At 57.1% G+C, this 16,769-nt stretch overlaps 1 protein-coding gene and 1 long non-coding RNA gene across 2 annotated transcripts in view; one reads left to right on the top strand and one right to left on the bottom strand.

Annotated features, from left to right (window-relative positions):
* Window positions 1-16,769, bottom strand: part of LOC140629585 (uncharacterized) — a 60,824-nt gene that overhangs the window by 31,448 nt on the left and 12,607 nt on the right. The gene's annotated exons all lie outside the window — the stretch shown is intronic.
* Window positions 1,055-7,014, top strand: LOC140629584 (uncharacterized). Its single transcript, XR_012027432.1, has 4 exons — window positions 1,055-1,952; window positions 3,414-3,609; window positions 4,217-6,149; window positions 6,266-7,014. It is a non-coding gene; the product is annotated as an uncharacterized lncRNA (long non-coding RNA).

Raw genomic sequence — 16,769 nt, 5'->3', positions numbered from 1 at the left:
GGAACAACAGCTTTAAAGCTTTTTCTAGGCTCTGGGGGCACTGGGGTGGCTCAGTAGGTTGGGCATCCGCCTTCAGCTCGGGTCACGATCCCAGGGCCTGGGATCGAGCCCTGCATCGGGCTCCCTGCTCAGTGGGGAGTCTGCTTCTCCCTCTCCCTCTCCCCCTCCCCTTGCTCTTTCTCAAATAAATAAGGCTTTTTAAAAAATAAATTAATTAAATGAAATAAAATTTTTTTTTCTAGGCTAAAATACGACAGCCTGTAGCCAAACCTTGGCCCTCGAGCTTGTAACTCCTGTTACTCGCGTGTGCAACAGCTTTCTGGTGACCGTCAAGCTGCAGCACAGCAGAGACAAGGCCTCCCATTCTCGTGAGTCCCTCCATCTTCACATGAAGGTGGCAGCCCCATCTCAGCAGGGCCCTCCGCTTTAACACCCGCATGGAAGAGCCACCCTCCTGGGCCTGACAGCGCAGAGCTTTAAAAGCTTGTGCCAGCGAGTAGTCACCAAAAAGCTCTGCTGCCTGCAAGCATTCATGGAAAGATGTGGATTGACCTGTTCCCAGTGGGATCCCTAGACGGGCAGCATGAGCATCGCAGGAGCTTATTAGAAATGCAGATCCCCGGGCCCCACCCAAGAACTACCGCATCAGAAACTCTGGGGGCATAAAAAAAAAAAAAAAAAAAAAGGAAACTCTGGGGGCAGAAGAGGGATCTGTGTTCTAACAGCGCTCACATGGCCCAGATGCACTTAGGCTGGAGAACCACCACTCTGGATATTCAAGAGCATCCTTGGTTACACCGGGTTGGCCCTGCACCGTCCCGCCTTCCTCCGAGTCACAGACCTGCTCTCTGATGCTTACACCTCCGTGGAGAGATGTGACAGGAGATGAACCCAGACGTACCTTGAAGTTCCAAAGTCTCTGTAAGAATATGGTGTTTTGGGGGGTGGGGGGAGCCCAGAGGGCTGGGGCATCTCTACCAAAGCACGTAGACAATGTCATCTACCGAGAATTGACTGATCTAGAAAGCTCTAGACCACCATAGACCATATCCATGCCACATTTAAGGATTATAGCAGACCGTTTTATCCTAGCTTTGTTCGTGGTTTCATCTTATTTTTTTCTACCTTTATTTGCCTTACTTATAAAAATAAGGTTGCAAGCAAACTGCCTTACGTTCATTTGGCGACAAGGCCAAGCGTACTAAGCCTGTTGAACATTCTGCAAAGACCCACAACGTCTTTAAAGCACCGTCCAAGCCGGGGGAGAAAACGCAGTTTGGATTTTCAGGTCTTCAGCCCCAGCCTCCAGTTGGTACAATGTGGAGAAGCGCCTGCGATACTCTCGATACCCTCGTCTACGCACTAGAGGGCACCCTTGCCCTAGAGTCGGGCTGGCCGTCACCAGGCCCTGGGCAGGCTCCAGGGGCCGAAAAAGCGGTAAGAAAAAGACCCACTCCAGACCCCAGAACCATCTGAGCTGCAAGATGCTGCGAGATGCAGGCCCCTCTCAGCCTGGCTCAGTAAGCAGGGACCTGGGGACACCAGGAGCTGCAAACCCGGGCCACTCGCTCTGCATTTGTAGAGATGCCCACGCTTGCCGAGTGCTATGAGGATAAAAAAAGACGGTACCGCTGAACATCTGAGATCACATCACTTTACAGAACATTCTCCCCCCACACGCAGACATGCACAGGTGCTCACCACCTCGTGACAGCAGCCCCAGCCCCCTGGATGGCTAGTTCCATCACCCCACTTGCAGATGAGGAGTGTAAATCCCCAAAGTGCAAAGTGACTTGCACGACCTGATGTCTGGGCCCATTGCTGGCAGAGCCTGGGGAGGTGTCACCCGGCCAGGGTGGTTTTCATGTTAGCACAGCACCTCCCCAAAGGCAAACATGAGCCTGTTCTCAGGAGCGCCGGCCTCAGTGACCCGGAGCTGGGATAAACCTGGGGTGAGTGTGGCTGACGGAGCCCAGGGCGCGTCCCCAGGAGCCCTGGCCCATTGCACACAGCGGTGGGGGGAGTCACGGCTGGGAGGTCTGCAGCCCCTTTCTCTGCCTTGAGACTTCCCTCCGCTGTTAAGAACCTCATCAGGTTATGCTCCACATTATGTTACAACTGCTGCTGTATCTCACCCTATTACCAAGTGAGGTAGGAATGGGTGTGGGCCTCAGAGCATGTTGCCGGTGGGCCCCGAGGGACCTGCCTGCACCCCCCTCCCATCCCGGCATCACCCAGCAGGGTCCTGCCCCGGAGGAGTTTGGAAAATACAAGAAAGAGACAAGGCACCTGCCCCAAATCCCCAGAGGCCTCCCCGCCCAGAGGACAAGCGACCCCTCCGGGTGGTGTTCCTGCCCCAAGGCCAACGGTAGAGCGTGGCCTCCCTGCCACCCAGCCCGACACCCCCGGCACCCCTGACAGCGGTCCCTCCAGGCCAGAACTGCCCTCACACAAATGGCCCAACAAGGAACAGCCGCCAACTTGCACAGCCACTTCACATCAGGATCAAAAACATGGGCTAAATACACCAGCCCCAATTTTTCTCTGTACTTACCCCCTTTCTGTCCTGTCCTAATAAATATTTTATGTCAAAAGCAATCCCCAACAGGGTTTCTGGGCAGACAATGACAATGTGAGCCTTTCCTACATCCACAAGAAGGGGGAGTCTGTTGAAACCTATGTACGACCCCAAGGATACGTCCCCCCTTCATCACGAAAGCTGCCTCCGTTCCAGCCCCGGGTGTCTGTGAATTCCTGCCTGGTCCACACGGGCGGCCCAGCGCACGCTGCCTTCAGATTCCAGCTCCGTCGGCGAGGACACACCATCGTCCCTGCAAGGCGGCAGCCCTGCCTCTCCCTGTGTCCCCCGTGGTGTGTGAATCCAAATGCTGGGAGAAAGGGATCTGGAAATAAGCTTTGCTTTGCGTACATAACTATATTCTCTGCCCCAGGAGAACATCCACCCAGTGAGTGAGCCATGGCTCAGCAGGGCTCGTGCGTGGAGCCGTATGAGCATCCCTTCCCAGCCACCACCCTCGGTTTTCCCCCCTCGGTTGTCCCTCCCCGAGGACGAGAACTGGAGGGGGGGCAGGCTCCGTGGCTGAGCCCCCGGGGGGAGCTGTAACCACTCCTTGGGGGACCTTCATCTCGGGGCAAGAGGCCTGGTCATGGTAACTGAGGCCGGGGGCACAGAGGCAGGCCCCATGGTATTTTTAAGGGCCATGAAAATGTTTTAATTTATTTTAAAATCAGAAGAGATAAAAAAGAACACGAATTTCTAGGCTGAAGGAAATGTCTTACTATATAATGTCAATGTGGTTGTATGGAAACCAACACAGCTTTTGGTTCTGTTATACAGTTTTTTGTTTGTTTGTTTGTTTGCTTGCTTGCTTGCTTTGTTTTGTTTTTTTTAGGAAGGAAGAGGCCCATGAAGGCCAAAGCACCTCGGACAGTCTGCATGAGGCCGGGAGCAGCCCCGGAGGAAGGGACCTGTGTCCCCAAGCAGGATCCCTTAGGCACCCCTGCAAGTGGGCCCCAGGAAGCCCCCCTCTCCGTGGGAGCCCCTTCTCCGCCCTGAGGGTCGAGCTTCTGCACCCACCACCCCAGGACGTGGGTTCTACATAGCTCACGTAGTTTCCCTTTGCCAAGAGACTCTTGAAAAATTGGGGGAACTTTGCAAAGGGCCTCCTCCTCCAATTCTGGGTCCCAAACGCTTTCCTACGAGGCACAGAGGGCACAGAGGGCCGGCCAGGTGCAGAAAGCCGGGTAGATGAAACTCTGAGCCTTTCCCTGAAACAAATCCTATGGCCAAGCCCCAGGCGTACCCTCCTTTCCGTCTTTCTTATGATAATATTCACCTAACAAAACTCTCTAGGATTCAGCGGCACCGAGCCTGGCCACACTGTGGTGCTGCCCTCCCCACTCTCTGTTCTAGAACATTCTCACCCCACTGAAAGGAAACCCCGCCCCCATGAAGCAGTGGCGCCCTCACCCCCACCCTATTCCAGGCCCTGGCGATCCTTACCCCGTTTCCTGTCCCCTTCATAGCCGCAGAATCATACAATACGTGATCCTTTTGTTTCCAGCTCCTTTCACGGGCATAATGTTTTCAAGACTCAACTACCCTGTAGCATGTCAGGACTTCACTCTTTGTAGGGCTGAGGAACATTCTACTGTTCCCTTCCTTTTATTTTATTTTTTTCCCTCCCCTTTGTAGGCAGGAGAGCACTCAGATGGGAAAGCGAAACCCTCCGTGACGGACACCGTCCAAGCCCACTGGCAAGCCCTCAGCTTGGGACATAGGGACAGGGACACAGGTCCTGTCAGCCCCAGGACGGCGGCATGCACAAAATCAGACGCACGTACATGCACCGCAGGATCCTCCCCTCTGCTCCATTCTCCGGGGCCCAGGAGTCCAGGGCTGATTCAGCACTGACATCAGAGGATTCTAGAAGCAGCATGGCAAGCGGGGTCTCCAGGGTCTTGGCCATCAACCCATCTTACTGACCCTCTGGCAAACGCTGGGGCCTGGGCTTCCTGTTCCCCCTCCTCCATGAGGCCAGGGAGGACCAGCCTTGGGTCCTGGGAGAGGCAGACTCAGGAAGGGGGAGGCAGGAGGGAGCCGAAGGAAGGGGACGGCCTCCCCAGGAGCTGAGGGAGACCAGGGGATGGGCAAGCAGAGGACCCGGCCCTCCTGGGGCTCAGTGTGCAGTGCTGGGGGAGCAAGGGCAGCAACGAGGCTCCACGCTTTGAACACTGCGAGAGCTTTCCCCGCAAGTGAAGGAGGGTGAAGAGAGGGAGAGGGCACGGCCCCGCGACGGACAGCCCCCCAGGCCTCTCCGGCCACCGCGAAGGCCGCTTCCCGTTGACCAGGTCCCACCGCCGCCCCACCTCCCAACGGCGAGGGAGCAGGGGCCACAGCTCTGCTCCTCTTCCCAAACTCACCACAGTTTCAAAGCAACGGGGACAAGGGATCTCGAATTGTCAAGTCAGGAGACTCAAGTCACTGCAGATGCTCGTTATTAAAAAAAAAAAAAAAATGCACAAAAGTACAAAGATGTTCATGACAGCCTTGGGGTGAGAAATGGAAACCCAAAGACCCAGCACTGGGGACATGCTGAGGCAACAATGGTCCACTGAGTCAGTGGTCCTCGTGCCACGAAGGATCGTGAACAAGGTACACTGTGACGTGGGTACGTCTCCTGTCGTGTAAAAGTGACGGAAGAATGGAAGGGACCCGCTACTGTGGCTCTGTCACATTGCTGTGATACGGATATCCGGTCGAGCGCGGCAAGGGGACCTCAGACATATTTCATCCCCAGGCCACTGCCAAGGGCTCGAATTTTCTGACACCGTTTCAACGTGTCCCTTGTGTGAAAATGAACAGTAACAGCCTCCGTGCTCCTCGCTGTCACGTTTACCTCCGTGACGTTTCCCATCACCTCCCCTCCTTTCGGGACAGGATTTGGAAGAGCTTTCCTGGAAGAGAAGCTCGGCCACCCCTACCACAAACGTGTTCGTGTGTATCCACGTGCACATACACACACACACGCACATGCACACACGTGCGCACACGCACTTGCATCCTGCAGGGCCACTTAGCAACTCTCAAGTCAGGGCAGTTGGTGGCACTTGGGGCCAGGCCATCAGTGCTGGGAGCACACAGCAGCTCTCCCCTTTCAAGGGCTGTTTGCTCAAGGCTCAGAGCTGCAGGGCAGGGCAGGGCTACAAACAGAGGAAGACTCTTCGATGCCCAGAAGGAATCCCTGTTTTCCATCCCCTCCCACACGTGCCCAGTGGTCCTTGGAGGATGGGAAGGCAGGAGGAGAGGGGGAGAGAGGGGTGCAGCCAACATGGGAACATGGACAGAGGGATCCCCCCGGCGACGCGGAGCAAGGCTGAGACTCCAGTTTCTCCTCCAACTGTGAAGATTTCCACACCCCACCTTGAACCTGGAAATCCACTTATGGGGACCAACGGTCCTTCGGTGGCAGCTGGGTGCCAGGCAGGCCCAAGAACATAACTGAAGAGTCTCCAGGTATCTCCAGGATGTGCAGCTCGAGAGGAGAAAAAAAAAAAGTGGAAAGCGGAGGCCAGGAATGCACCTGCACTTTGCATCTTACGACTGAAATGCCCAGTCTGACCGAAAGGTAAAATGGAGAAAAGGCGGTTTACAGGCCTCGTCTATATGAGACGAAGCCAAAGCCGGTGGTCGTCTGCTGGGTACTGCCATTCAGCAAACCGTGATCCTGGGGTTTTTTTGCAGGTATTATTCGGGCGAGGAAACAGAACAAGACGAGAGATGTCGGAACAGGAGAGAGAAAAGGAACACGAGAGGCTACGCTGGAAGGAGGATCAAACCACCTGCTGTGAGATCAGGACTCTCCAGGATGTAACGTGGGCCTGGAACAGGGGCCGGAAAGTACAAGCTGATGGCAAGGAGGCAGGATGCTGCAGAGAGGGCTGCCAAGTGCCAGGGGGTTCGGAGCAGCGAGTGCTTGGAACGGTGCTGGAGAACAGAAGGAAACCCACCGGAGCACCCCCGAGGGATGGCAGCTGGGAAAAGCATGGACTGTGTGGCCAGGGGTGCTTGAGGTGGGGGTGGGGGGCTTCCCCAACAGCCCACACCCACCTCGAGGTTGCCACCAGGCATCTACCCCCCTGCCTTCTCCCCCCGATGGCAGCAGCCACAGCCCTGCGGCCTCCCTGTGGCACATCTGTGGGCCACCGGCCTCGGAGCAAGGGCTTGGTCACCTGCTCTGGCCACACTGTGGCTTTGCCCCCTCTCCCCCTCCGGCCAGCCCGCACCCCCATGCCCTGGCTTCTGCATCCACTTCCTCCTGGCCGTTCCGAGCAGCAGCACCCCGGTTGCTCCCCTATCTGGAGCGGGTGCTACCGTCCACCCAGCCTCAAGCTGTCCACCTTGTATATTCCCTTCCCTGCCCCTTGGGGAGCCTCCGAGAACCAGACACCCCAGAATGTGCTGGCTGAATGAATAAATGGCTCCTCTCTGTCTCCCTGCCTCCTTGGATTGGGGCTGGGGAGGGAGGAAGGGAGGGAAAACCCTGAAAATACATCTAAATGGGAAATTTAGAAAATACATCTAAAATAAAAAAAATTTATTTTATTATTTTATTTTATTTATTTTATTTTATTATTTTATTTTATTATTTTATTATTTTATTTTATTTTATTATTATTTCTTTATTTTATTTTATTTTATTTTTATTTTTTATTTTTTATTTTTTATTTTTTTACCTTTGCATAGAACAGCCCTGAGAATCAGCCAGGGAAGAGAAAAATCAGCTGCAGCCATGGGGAGCGTCGGAGAGAGGAGGGAATTTGCCAACATCCTCCCAGATGCTCTCTGGGGAGCAGGAGCGAGGCCATGGGAGGGTCAAGTCCTTCCTGGCTGGGAGGAGGGTTGGCACAAGTTCCAATCTTCCACTTGCTTTAATTGCCAGGAAACAGAGCTTCTCCATCTGTCATTATGACTTAATTAAGCCGAAACCGCCCGGAAGGAGGAAGCCAGGTCCATTAAAGCTGGCTGGCAAGGTGGGGTGTACAGCTTGGGAGCCCCCGGCGGGAGGCACAGAAGACAGGGCTCAGACCCCCAGGTGGGGCCCCCGTCCCTCCCAGCACACCCCCCAACCAGGTGCATGCTTCTGATCAACCCGTATTGGGGCCCGCAGTTAAGTCTGGGGACACACACACACACACACACACACACACACGACTCAACGAAAAGTCAGTGGTGGCCCCTTGGCCACTTCTCAGAACCCCCGAGTGAAGGAAGCCAGATGTCCTATGACTGCGTGGACACAAGATGCCCCCATAGGGCAAATTTGCAGAGCAGATGACCCAGGGCTGGCCAGGCAGCAGGAAATCTGGGCCCGTGTGAGGAGGGAGACAGAAATGTCTCGAAACTGCACTGTGGTGATGGTCACACGACTCTACCTATCGACTGAAGTTCACGGAGTCAGACCTTTACAGAGGATGAATTTTGCTGGATTTAAGTTATTTCTCAATAAAGCTGTTCTTTTGTTTAAAGGTTGGTGTCCACGTAGGCGGCTCATAGGAAAGAATGAAGCTTCATGTTCGGAGCCACCACCTGCCCCCCAGGTGCCCAAGTCCCCCGCTGACGGTCGTGGGCTGCACAGACCGCAGGCTCCCAGGTCAGCTGTCTGACCTTGGGTGCGCTTCTGGGTTTTCTCAGCTGTAAAGTGAGGCTAATAATAGTCACCTGCAGGTGTAATGTCACCAGAAGGTGGCATGTCATACACACGCAAGTGCCACTTCAGTGCTTTTCCTTCCAAGTTAGCAGGTACTTAAAGAGATCTCTGCGGTGTGCCTGGCCCTGTGTCTGATGCTCCGGGCGACAGTCCTGTTAGAGAACGTGCTCTGGATTTTCAAGTTTGCCGCCTTGTAGATGCACTCAAAAGGCAACTCAAGGTAGCTGAGAATAAAACCTCGTAACCAAGGTCTAAGGAGTCAGGGCTGAAAAATCCAAAGGTCGAGCCACGGCCTGGAGGAGACGGGTCCCCAGGAGAGGCTCTCAGGGGAGCTGGGGGCCGAGCCGGCTCTGAACAGAGGCCGGAGCCTCAGGGAAGCACACGGCCTTCCAGTCCTGGTTTAAAATCCCCGCTCTGCCCCTCACCAGCCGTGACGGTGGGCAGGACAACACTGAACATCTCAAGCCACATCAGTAAAACCAGCTGCAGAGTGGAATCCCTCCCAACGTTGATGTCAGGAGCAGTGACGCTGCACGGGCAGAGCCCGACACGCAGTAGGTGCGCAGTTACCATCTGGCATCTGTGCCTTTAAGGAGAGGCAGCATGCGAGGGTCAAGGAGGCAGGGGGGAGGAGGAGGGAGGAGGGAGAGGGAGGACAAGAAAGGGGAGGGAGAAGAAGGAGGGAGGATGAGGGGGAGGAGGGAGGGAGGAGAAGGGAAGGGGAGGAGGGAAGGGGAGGAGGGAGAGGGAGGAGTTGGAGGGAGAGGAGGGAGAGGAAGAGGAGGGAGGATAAGGGGGGAGGGAGGAAGAGGGAGGAGGAAGAAGGAGGACCCCTTAAAACAGTGAAGGAGGCCCCCCCTAAGTGGGGCAGACTCCAAAAGATAGGGAAGACAAGACAATTTCCTTCAAGGCACAACGGGTCCCCCTCGGCACCGTCTCAGCCGCTTCATGAGGCGGATGCGTCGTCAGCAATGATGAAAACTGAGGGCGGCCCCCCAGGGTGGGGGCAGCGTGCCAGGCCCAGGGCTTGGGGCCTGCGGGGCCCGTGGGGGCTGGGCCGGGAGAAGAGCAGGGGAGAGCCCCCCCGAGCGAACCCCGTCCTCCTCGCACCACGCCGGCCTCTCGGTGACACGGGCAGGGACACGCTGGCTTCTCCAGGCCCTCTGTCAAACACAAAACATACTGATTTACTGATGCAAACTCTCCCGCAAGGTGATCTGCTGACAGGTGGCGGGAACCACACCGAGTGTCTGCGAGGGAGCACCCGCCTGTAGGGTCAACGGGGCCCCACGGGCCACCGGGTGACCCTGAGCAAGTCACTAGACCTTGCTGAGCCTTGGGCTCTGCTGCTGCAAACTGAGGACAAACAAAGCCCTTGCAAGGCTACGCAGCCTGGTGCTTGGAGCACGACGGCTGAGCCCAAGAGCTCGTCTGGGGCCCCTCTCTGCGTCTGACCTTGCTCCTTGGTAAAACCCAGATGATGGCTATGCCTTCCCAAGGGCCACCGTGAGGACCGTGAGCGTGCATGTCTGTGCAGCCACGTGTCTGAGCAAGCTTCCACGGGGGCCGATCTGGGCATGGGTGCCCGCGCACCTCACCGCGAGAGGCGCCTGAACACGGAACGAGCTAGTGTGTTAGCAAGTGCCCCGACCACCCAAGAGTGTCAGCACAGAGAACCGACGGCGCAGAAACTCCTCTCTCAGAACGGGGTGAACGGGCCCTGGTGCGATGCTGACCCCCTGCCTGCCCCCCGACGTGCCCCCTGCGAGGAGTGGCTCAGAGCCGAGTGTCCACACCTGCCACCAGGATTCTCCATCACGGCTCCCGCGGGCAGGTGGCTGGCAGTCCAGGTGACCCAGCTCCGGGCTCCTGGGGGGCCGTGAGGGCTGCCGTCCTGGGAACAAGACCCCTCAGCAGAGAAGGGGCTGTGCCACTCTCCCTCTCCCCGGGACTGCTGCACCTGTGGGCCCCACGAGCTGAGGTCTACAACCAGTTGGGGGTCTACAAGCCCCTGTGGCTAAAAACCAAAAGGTCGGGGTGCCTGGGTGGCTCAGTGCTTGAGCATCTGCCTTTGGCTCAGGGCGTGATCCTGGGGTCTAGGGATCGAGTCCCACATCAGGCTCCCTGCATGGAGCCTGCTTCTCCCTCTGCCCATGTCTCTGCCTCTCTCTGTGTGTCTCTGTGTCTCTCATGAATAAATAAATCAAAAAGAAAAAAAAACAACCCCCAAAAGCAAGAAGGCATTAGTTAGAAACCAAAGTGAGTCACTGGGTTTGGGAAGACCCGTCCACAGAGGACAGCAGGGCGTCTGCAGAAAAGACGCAGCTGGGCAAGTGCACAGGGCTGGCCGTGGAGGGTCCGAGGCAGAAAGCACTGGAGCAGGAAGGTCTCTGCACGGCCCCCTGCCGCCCCCAGACACCCGAGGTCTCCGGCACTATAGTGAGGACAGGTGAAGGGCGCCCCACCCCTTGTCCCCACGTCCCCCAGGGCCTGCCTCCACTGGGAGGGCTTCTCTGCTCGGTCAGACCCCCCCCCCATTAGGCTCAGTGAAGGAAGCAGAACCGCAGCCCACCAGGAGCCCCCAAAGGAAGACAGAGCCCTCTCTCCATCCTCCCTCCCAAACCCCAGGGAGACTCTCATGCGGGATCTTCTCTCGGGCCACCCTCACGGAGCAGAGCAGATGAGGGATCGATTCCCCCAAATCTGGCCCAGAATGCAAACCATCAGGCCAGCCACCCCGCCAACTCCCACGCAGCTGGCCGTCCTCGCAGGGGCCCAGGACCCCGACACAGAGGCTGCAATCCGTCCGGCGCGGGAGTCCTCCTCGCACGCCCTCTCCCTGCCTCCCCGTCCCTCGCTCGCCCTGACCTTCCTAAACAAAGGTGCTTTTTTCCCCTGCTCCTCGGGGTCACCACATTTTCGTCAGACCTGTGCTTGTTTTCTTTCTGCTTGGGCCCATCTTGGCTTGCCTCCCCAGGCACCATCGTCCCCTGGAGACAAACCCCGTATTGTTTTCAGGGACCTAATAAATGACAACACTCTCCCACCCCCTGCCACTTACCCCACCAGCCCGCCCAGCTCCCCCTTTGCCCGGTGAAGCCTGCCTTGTACTACGTGTGGCCCTCCCCGCCGCCCCCCCTCCCACCCCGATGCAAGAACAGGAGGCTTATGTCCAGGGGAGAGCGAAACCTGCCCGGACTAAGGGCACCTCCCCAGCCGCGTGTCGTGCCGTGAAAGGTGCAGTCCAGGGAGAGGCCACGGGGGCGGGCAGCTCCAAAACTCAGCCCCCCGTCCTCCGGTTCAGGCCGAGAACCAACGGGAACACACAGACATGGCCCTTAACGGTGCGGATGATAAAACAGGAGGATGCGCGGTCCATTTTCCAAAATGCACCTCTCGTCACCCAGAAGGCTCCCTCGCCCGCTGAAAAAGTCAATGCCAGGAGGGATTAAACCGAGCACAGGCCGACTTTTTTCCTGGTCAAATTGTTGAGGTCGACCAGGCATGCTCTGGGAGGGTATGTGGGCGCCCAAGGAAGGTTGATCACCGGTTAAAAAAAAAAAAAAAAAAGGCTTCTGAGCTGCTTGAGTGTGGGCTGCGTCAAGTGTGCAAGAGCAATGAGCCAGTGACAGACACACATCATCCTGCTTGAACATAGACCCGCACGTGCGTTGTTCCAAGCCTCCAAAACAATCCCCAGAGCCTCCAGCCTTCCTTGGGTGTGAAAGAAGCCGGAAGGGGACAGCAGCCCCACCACCCTATGCCCTCAACCACGTGCTCTGAGCCCGGACCTCATGCTCGGTGCTGCCTCGTTGACCAAGCACCCAGCAGGGCCGACACAAGAGCTCAGCCACCCAGGAGACCGGCATCTTGACTTCTGACTCCCTACCCTTCCCTGCCGTTGGCCTGGCTGCCTGGGGCCAATGGGTTCTCGCATTTCCACTGGTGGCAAAGGTCCCACCCTCCTCTGGGCAGGGGTCGAGAGGTGGGATGACATCCTACCAGGGCAAGGGTGACCTGGGTCATGGGGAAATGTGCACGAAGAGCCAAGAGACAGGAGAGTCCGTGTGCACACCCAGGCACACAGGGCCGCGGGTATGCCCATCGTAAAACACGTGGTTGCATTATTTCTAGAGCAGGATGGACTCTGGGACACGTCCTGGTTCTCTGCCTACAACACAAGCCAAGGCTTAGAGAGGCACGGCAAGCTCTCCAAGATCTCCCTCCTGGGAGGCGGCAAGCTGATACAGAGACCCTGGACCCAAGACAACGTGCGCCCTCCTTTAGATGGCCCATCCGTAGACGGTGGCACCGAAACCTCTGTGCTCTACGTCCTGCAGTAAGTAGTTCCAAAACACTCACCTGTAGGAGATGAGGGCTCGCGTTGAGGCAAAGGTAAAGAAATAACCAGGGCACACCCACCAGCGCCGCTGCCCTGCCCGGAGTGACCCCGATCCCCCAGCCCCATCGGTGCTAGTTGTCACTGTGGTGTGAATGTTCCCTGGAGATTATTCTGGATCCCATGGCTGGTGGCGACTTCAGGCCGGTGATGCTCATTTTCTCCATCCAGTCCTGGGAGCCTGGTCCAGGAACACACCAGGGATGCAGAGGCCCACCCTCCGACTGTCCAAGATGGGGCTGTTGCTTCCCCTTCTTCCCCACCCCACCCGCGCCTGCTTCTGAGACCCACCCAGCCTCCTCTTGCAGGAAGTCCACCTGCAGAGCCCGGAGCTCCTGCTGTCTGTCCGCAGAAGGTCAGGTTCTCACCAAGGTGGCCCCTCCATCACTTTAGTCCCAGCGATCCGGGGCAACTGTTGCCCTCCTGGTTCACACTGTAGGCAGCCTCAGCGGGGAACCAATGGCCCATGGGCAAGGCAGGCTCTGCCACGAGGGGAAGGCCCAGGAGCCTCCGGCCCTGGGATGCGGGTCCCCTGATTGCCCTGGCAGCCGTGATTTGTGAACAGGGACCTCACCTGGGCCACGAAGCCCTGTTGGAAAGGCCTCTCCGGCTGCCGCTGCACCCCCACCCGGCCTCCCGCAGGCACCCACTCCTGGGGCGGGCAGACATGAGACACAGGCCACCTGGGAATTTCAGGAGCCGACCCTCCTGCCCTCCCCTCCTCTCACCCCGCCAACCCCCACCACCAGGGTCCACCACCCCGAGGAAAGAAAATGGGGAGACAGTCACAGATTTAGGGTTCAGGGGGGCGCTGGGAACGGGGTCAGGGATCCTCTCTCTCAAGACATTCGTGGGGAAGGTTCCTTCTCGACCACAGCTCCCTCCAGCAAGGGCCCTTAACTCAGCTTGTTTGCTGCAGCAGCCAGGTGGGCAGCAGAGGCTCCAGCCTCTCTGCTGTCTCCCCGCTAGGAGGGGGCACCCGTGCGAGACAAGCACTCCGAGGGCACGGGGTACAAGGGGTGCGAGAGGCTCTAACGCACAGCTTCGCTTTGCAGCGCTTCAGGAGCAGCTTTCCAGCCGGAGCCACGTAAAGGGAGCGAGGAACAGCAAAACCCAAACCAAAGCCAGGCCAGGAGGCGAGGGCCCGGCGGCACCAGCACCCTCATGCTGCTGTGACCCCGGCGCCCTCAGCTCCTCCCCTGCACCCCCTTGAGCTGTGCGGGGGGGGGGGGGGGGGGGTCCTCCTGCTGGGCAGCGGGCAGAGGCTCGAGGCACAGACACTCCCTTGGTGATGGGAGGCCCGGCGCTGTCCTCTTGGCCTACGTCCCAGGTCTGCAGAGCACTCAGTAGCTGTTCAACTAACAAGACTCCAATTCCAACAACCAATCACGGAAACGTCTGGCTTACATGACTGAGTGAAAACATCTCGCCACGCACAACAAAGGCTACGCCCGAGTTATGGCAACGGCCACACGTGAGGGGCCGGGGGTGCCCGCAGACCCCCAGATGGGGTGCATGCACGCAACCTCGCCCAGATGTGCAGGCGCATGCACACAGCTGGGGCCTGGCCCACCAAGTGCACAAGCGTTGCCCTATCCAAATAGGCTGAAGAAAGAAACCAGGGATTCCTCTTGGCACAACCAAGGCGAATCCGCCCAAGGGTTTCTCGGGGCGCTGCAGGGGACAGCCAAGGTGGTTCCAGCAGAGTCACAGCCCACTGTCCCCTGCTGAGAGTCCCCCTAAAGATAAGCTGATAAGATAATGGCCCTGGAGGCTCTCCACTCCCCCCAGCCCAGCCCCACCACAGACCCCTCCTCTGTTTGCTCAGACCCCTGCTCTCAGCACAAAGTCCTTATTGGTCTCCCCGCAGGGGTGAAAATAAAGGGGGTTTTGTCCTTCTCCCCGCGGGTCTGAGTGAGTTTATCTGACGCTGCAGCGGGCTTTGTAAGCTGAGTGTCCCAGGATAAACGCTCCCTTAAGAGTTGCTTGGCTTGGGACAGAGGGACCCTCTCCAGAGGAGAATGGGGAGCTTGTTCCGATGGTCTTTTAATATGGGGGGCGGGGTGTCACGGAGGACAGGCCTCCAGCAGACTCTCACAGAAGGGTCTCTGTCCCGGGGCTACAATGCAGGGAATTCTTAAAGACACAGATGCAGAAAGGAAGAATGATTTTTTTTATTTTTTTTTCCTCCCCTCCTAGGAGGAGGGGAGGGTGAGGAGGGCGGGAAGGAAGAGGGGGTGTGGCGAGGACTTCTCCCTCCCAGAGCAATTCAGGTTATTACCAGGCAGCTCTGCCTCCAGGACAACAGAAATGCAAGCAGGGGGAGCAACCGCTGCAGAGCAGGATTCTGGTGGCGGGGGGGCTGTGAGCCCTGCAGCGGGGTCGGCCTCCCAAAGCCAGGTCGGGAACCCCCAGCAAACAGGAATCTCATGTTTTTTTTTAAGATTATATTTACTCATGAGAGACACAGAGAGAGAGGCAGAGACACAGGCAGAGGGAGAAGCAGGCTCCATGCAGGGAGCCCAATGCAGGACTCGATCTCAGGACCCCAGGATCACACCCGGAGCTGCAAGCAGATGCTCAACCACTAGGCCACCCCAGCGTCCCAGAAATCTTATTTTTACCGAAACGAAGGGCCTCCATTCCGTCGTCATACTAAGAGGATCAATCCCTCGAAGGCAGTTTGAGTCCAAATGTTGGCTGTGGAAAGCGGGGAGGCAGGACACCCCCAGGCCCTTCAATAAATAAAATTCTCTCCGGCCCCAGGGCGAGGGGGGTAATTTACTCCCCCCGTTGTTGTTGGTTTTTTTTTTAATAATAAATTTATTTTTTATTGGTATTCAATTTGCCAACATACAGAATAACACCCAGTGCTCATCCCTCGTTGTTTATTATGGCCCAAGGTCACCCTAGCTTACGTCTGAAGACATCCCAAACTATCATCACAAGTGATGTTTTATAAAGAAGGGCCCACGAGACGGCTGCGTGTTATTTCGCTTATAGTTTCACGGAGCCCTTGTCCAGGAAGCTGTGCGGTCCGTACGGCAGAAAGAGCTGGAGCGACGCGTCCGCCAAGAACAATCGGGCGTTTCTTCTTGCCCACCTTGCTCCCGCGCATCTGCCGAAGGCAGCAGGGGAGACAAGGAGACGCCTTCTATGCCGGGATTAATCAAGGAACCGAGTGTACACTCGAAGGTACACAGGCAGGAGGCTGAGGCCCCAAGATGTGGTAAAACCCGTCCAAAGCCACAAGGCAAATTAGTAAAACCAGCCCCCTTGCCGAAGCCACCAATTCTAGGCACAAGGGACGGAAGCGTGCAACGGCCAGGGCCACTTGGAGCAGAGACCTGTAACCCCTCCCCAAACCAAGATGCGTACCCATCTTCCCAACGCAACGTGTCTGGGGGGCCTTGCCAGTCCATGGGTGCAGCACCCAGGGCCACACACAAAGGGCAGAGTGGCGTGGGCCTCTGACCTGTCACCTCCCCAAGATATAAACTGCTTATACCAGAGTCGGCCTCAGGCCAGGTGCCGTGAATGGACGCTTCTGACTGTGCCGAAGGAGAAAAATCCACGTATGTGAACCAATCACCGGTACATGTTACATTGTCAGTCATGCAGACATGAGGGGAAGGGAAAGATTGGGTAAAAGCAAAAACAGAGAGTGAGTTTAACCCGAGGAATGACTGGACAGCAATATTGGATTCTAGGGTTCTTGCCCCCCCTCCCCGTGAGTGTCACTAAGTACAGGGAGAGGGACACAGCCCCTCGGGAAGGTAGTGACTAGCAGGTTGCAGGGAAGAGTGAGGGCTGAGTGAGACGAGCCCACTGCAGACCCCAGGAAGGAGGACCATCGGGGGCACCTCACTGCACCCCAGTGCTGTCTGTCCACTCAGGCCAACAGAGCTCGGGGGGCTGGTTACACTTGCCTGCACGTCCGAGGACACAGGCCACCTTCACATAGTCACCGCACTTAAGCCAATGGAAGCCCAATCTTGCGCTTCCCAAATCCTACCCTCTGCAGCCCAAGCTCTGGGCTTCCGAGAAGAAAACCCAAAGTGGACTGGAGCTCTGGACTAGAAAGTGGAATTTTTTTTCTCCCAAGTTATATCCAGCGACATTGGAGCAGAGAGACAATG

Source organism: Canis lupus (assembly GCF_048164855.1).
Source record: "Canis lupus baileyi chromosome 16 unlocalized genomic scaffold, mCanLup2.hap1 SUPER_16_unloc_4, whole genome shotgun sequence".
Classification (NCBI taxonomy): Eukaryota; Metazoa; Chordata; class Mammalia; order Carnivora; family Canidae; genus Canis; species Canis lupus.
Note: the sequence above shows the minus strand (reverse complement) of the source record. Positions and strands in the feature narration are given on the sequence as shown.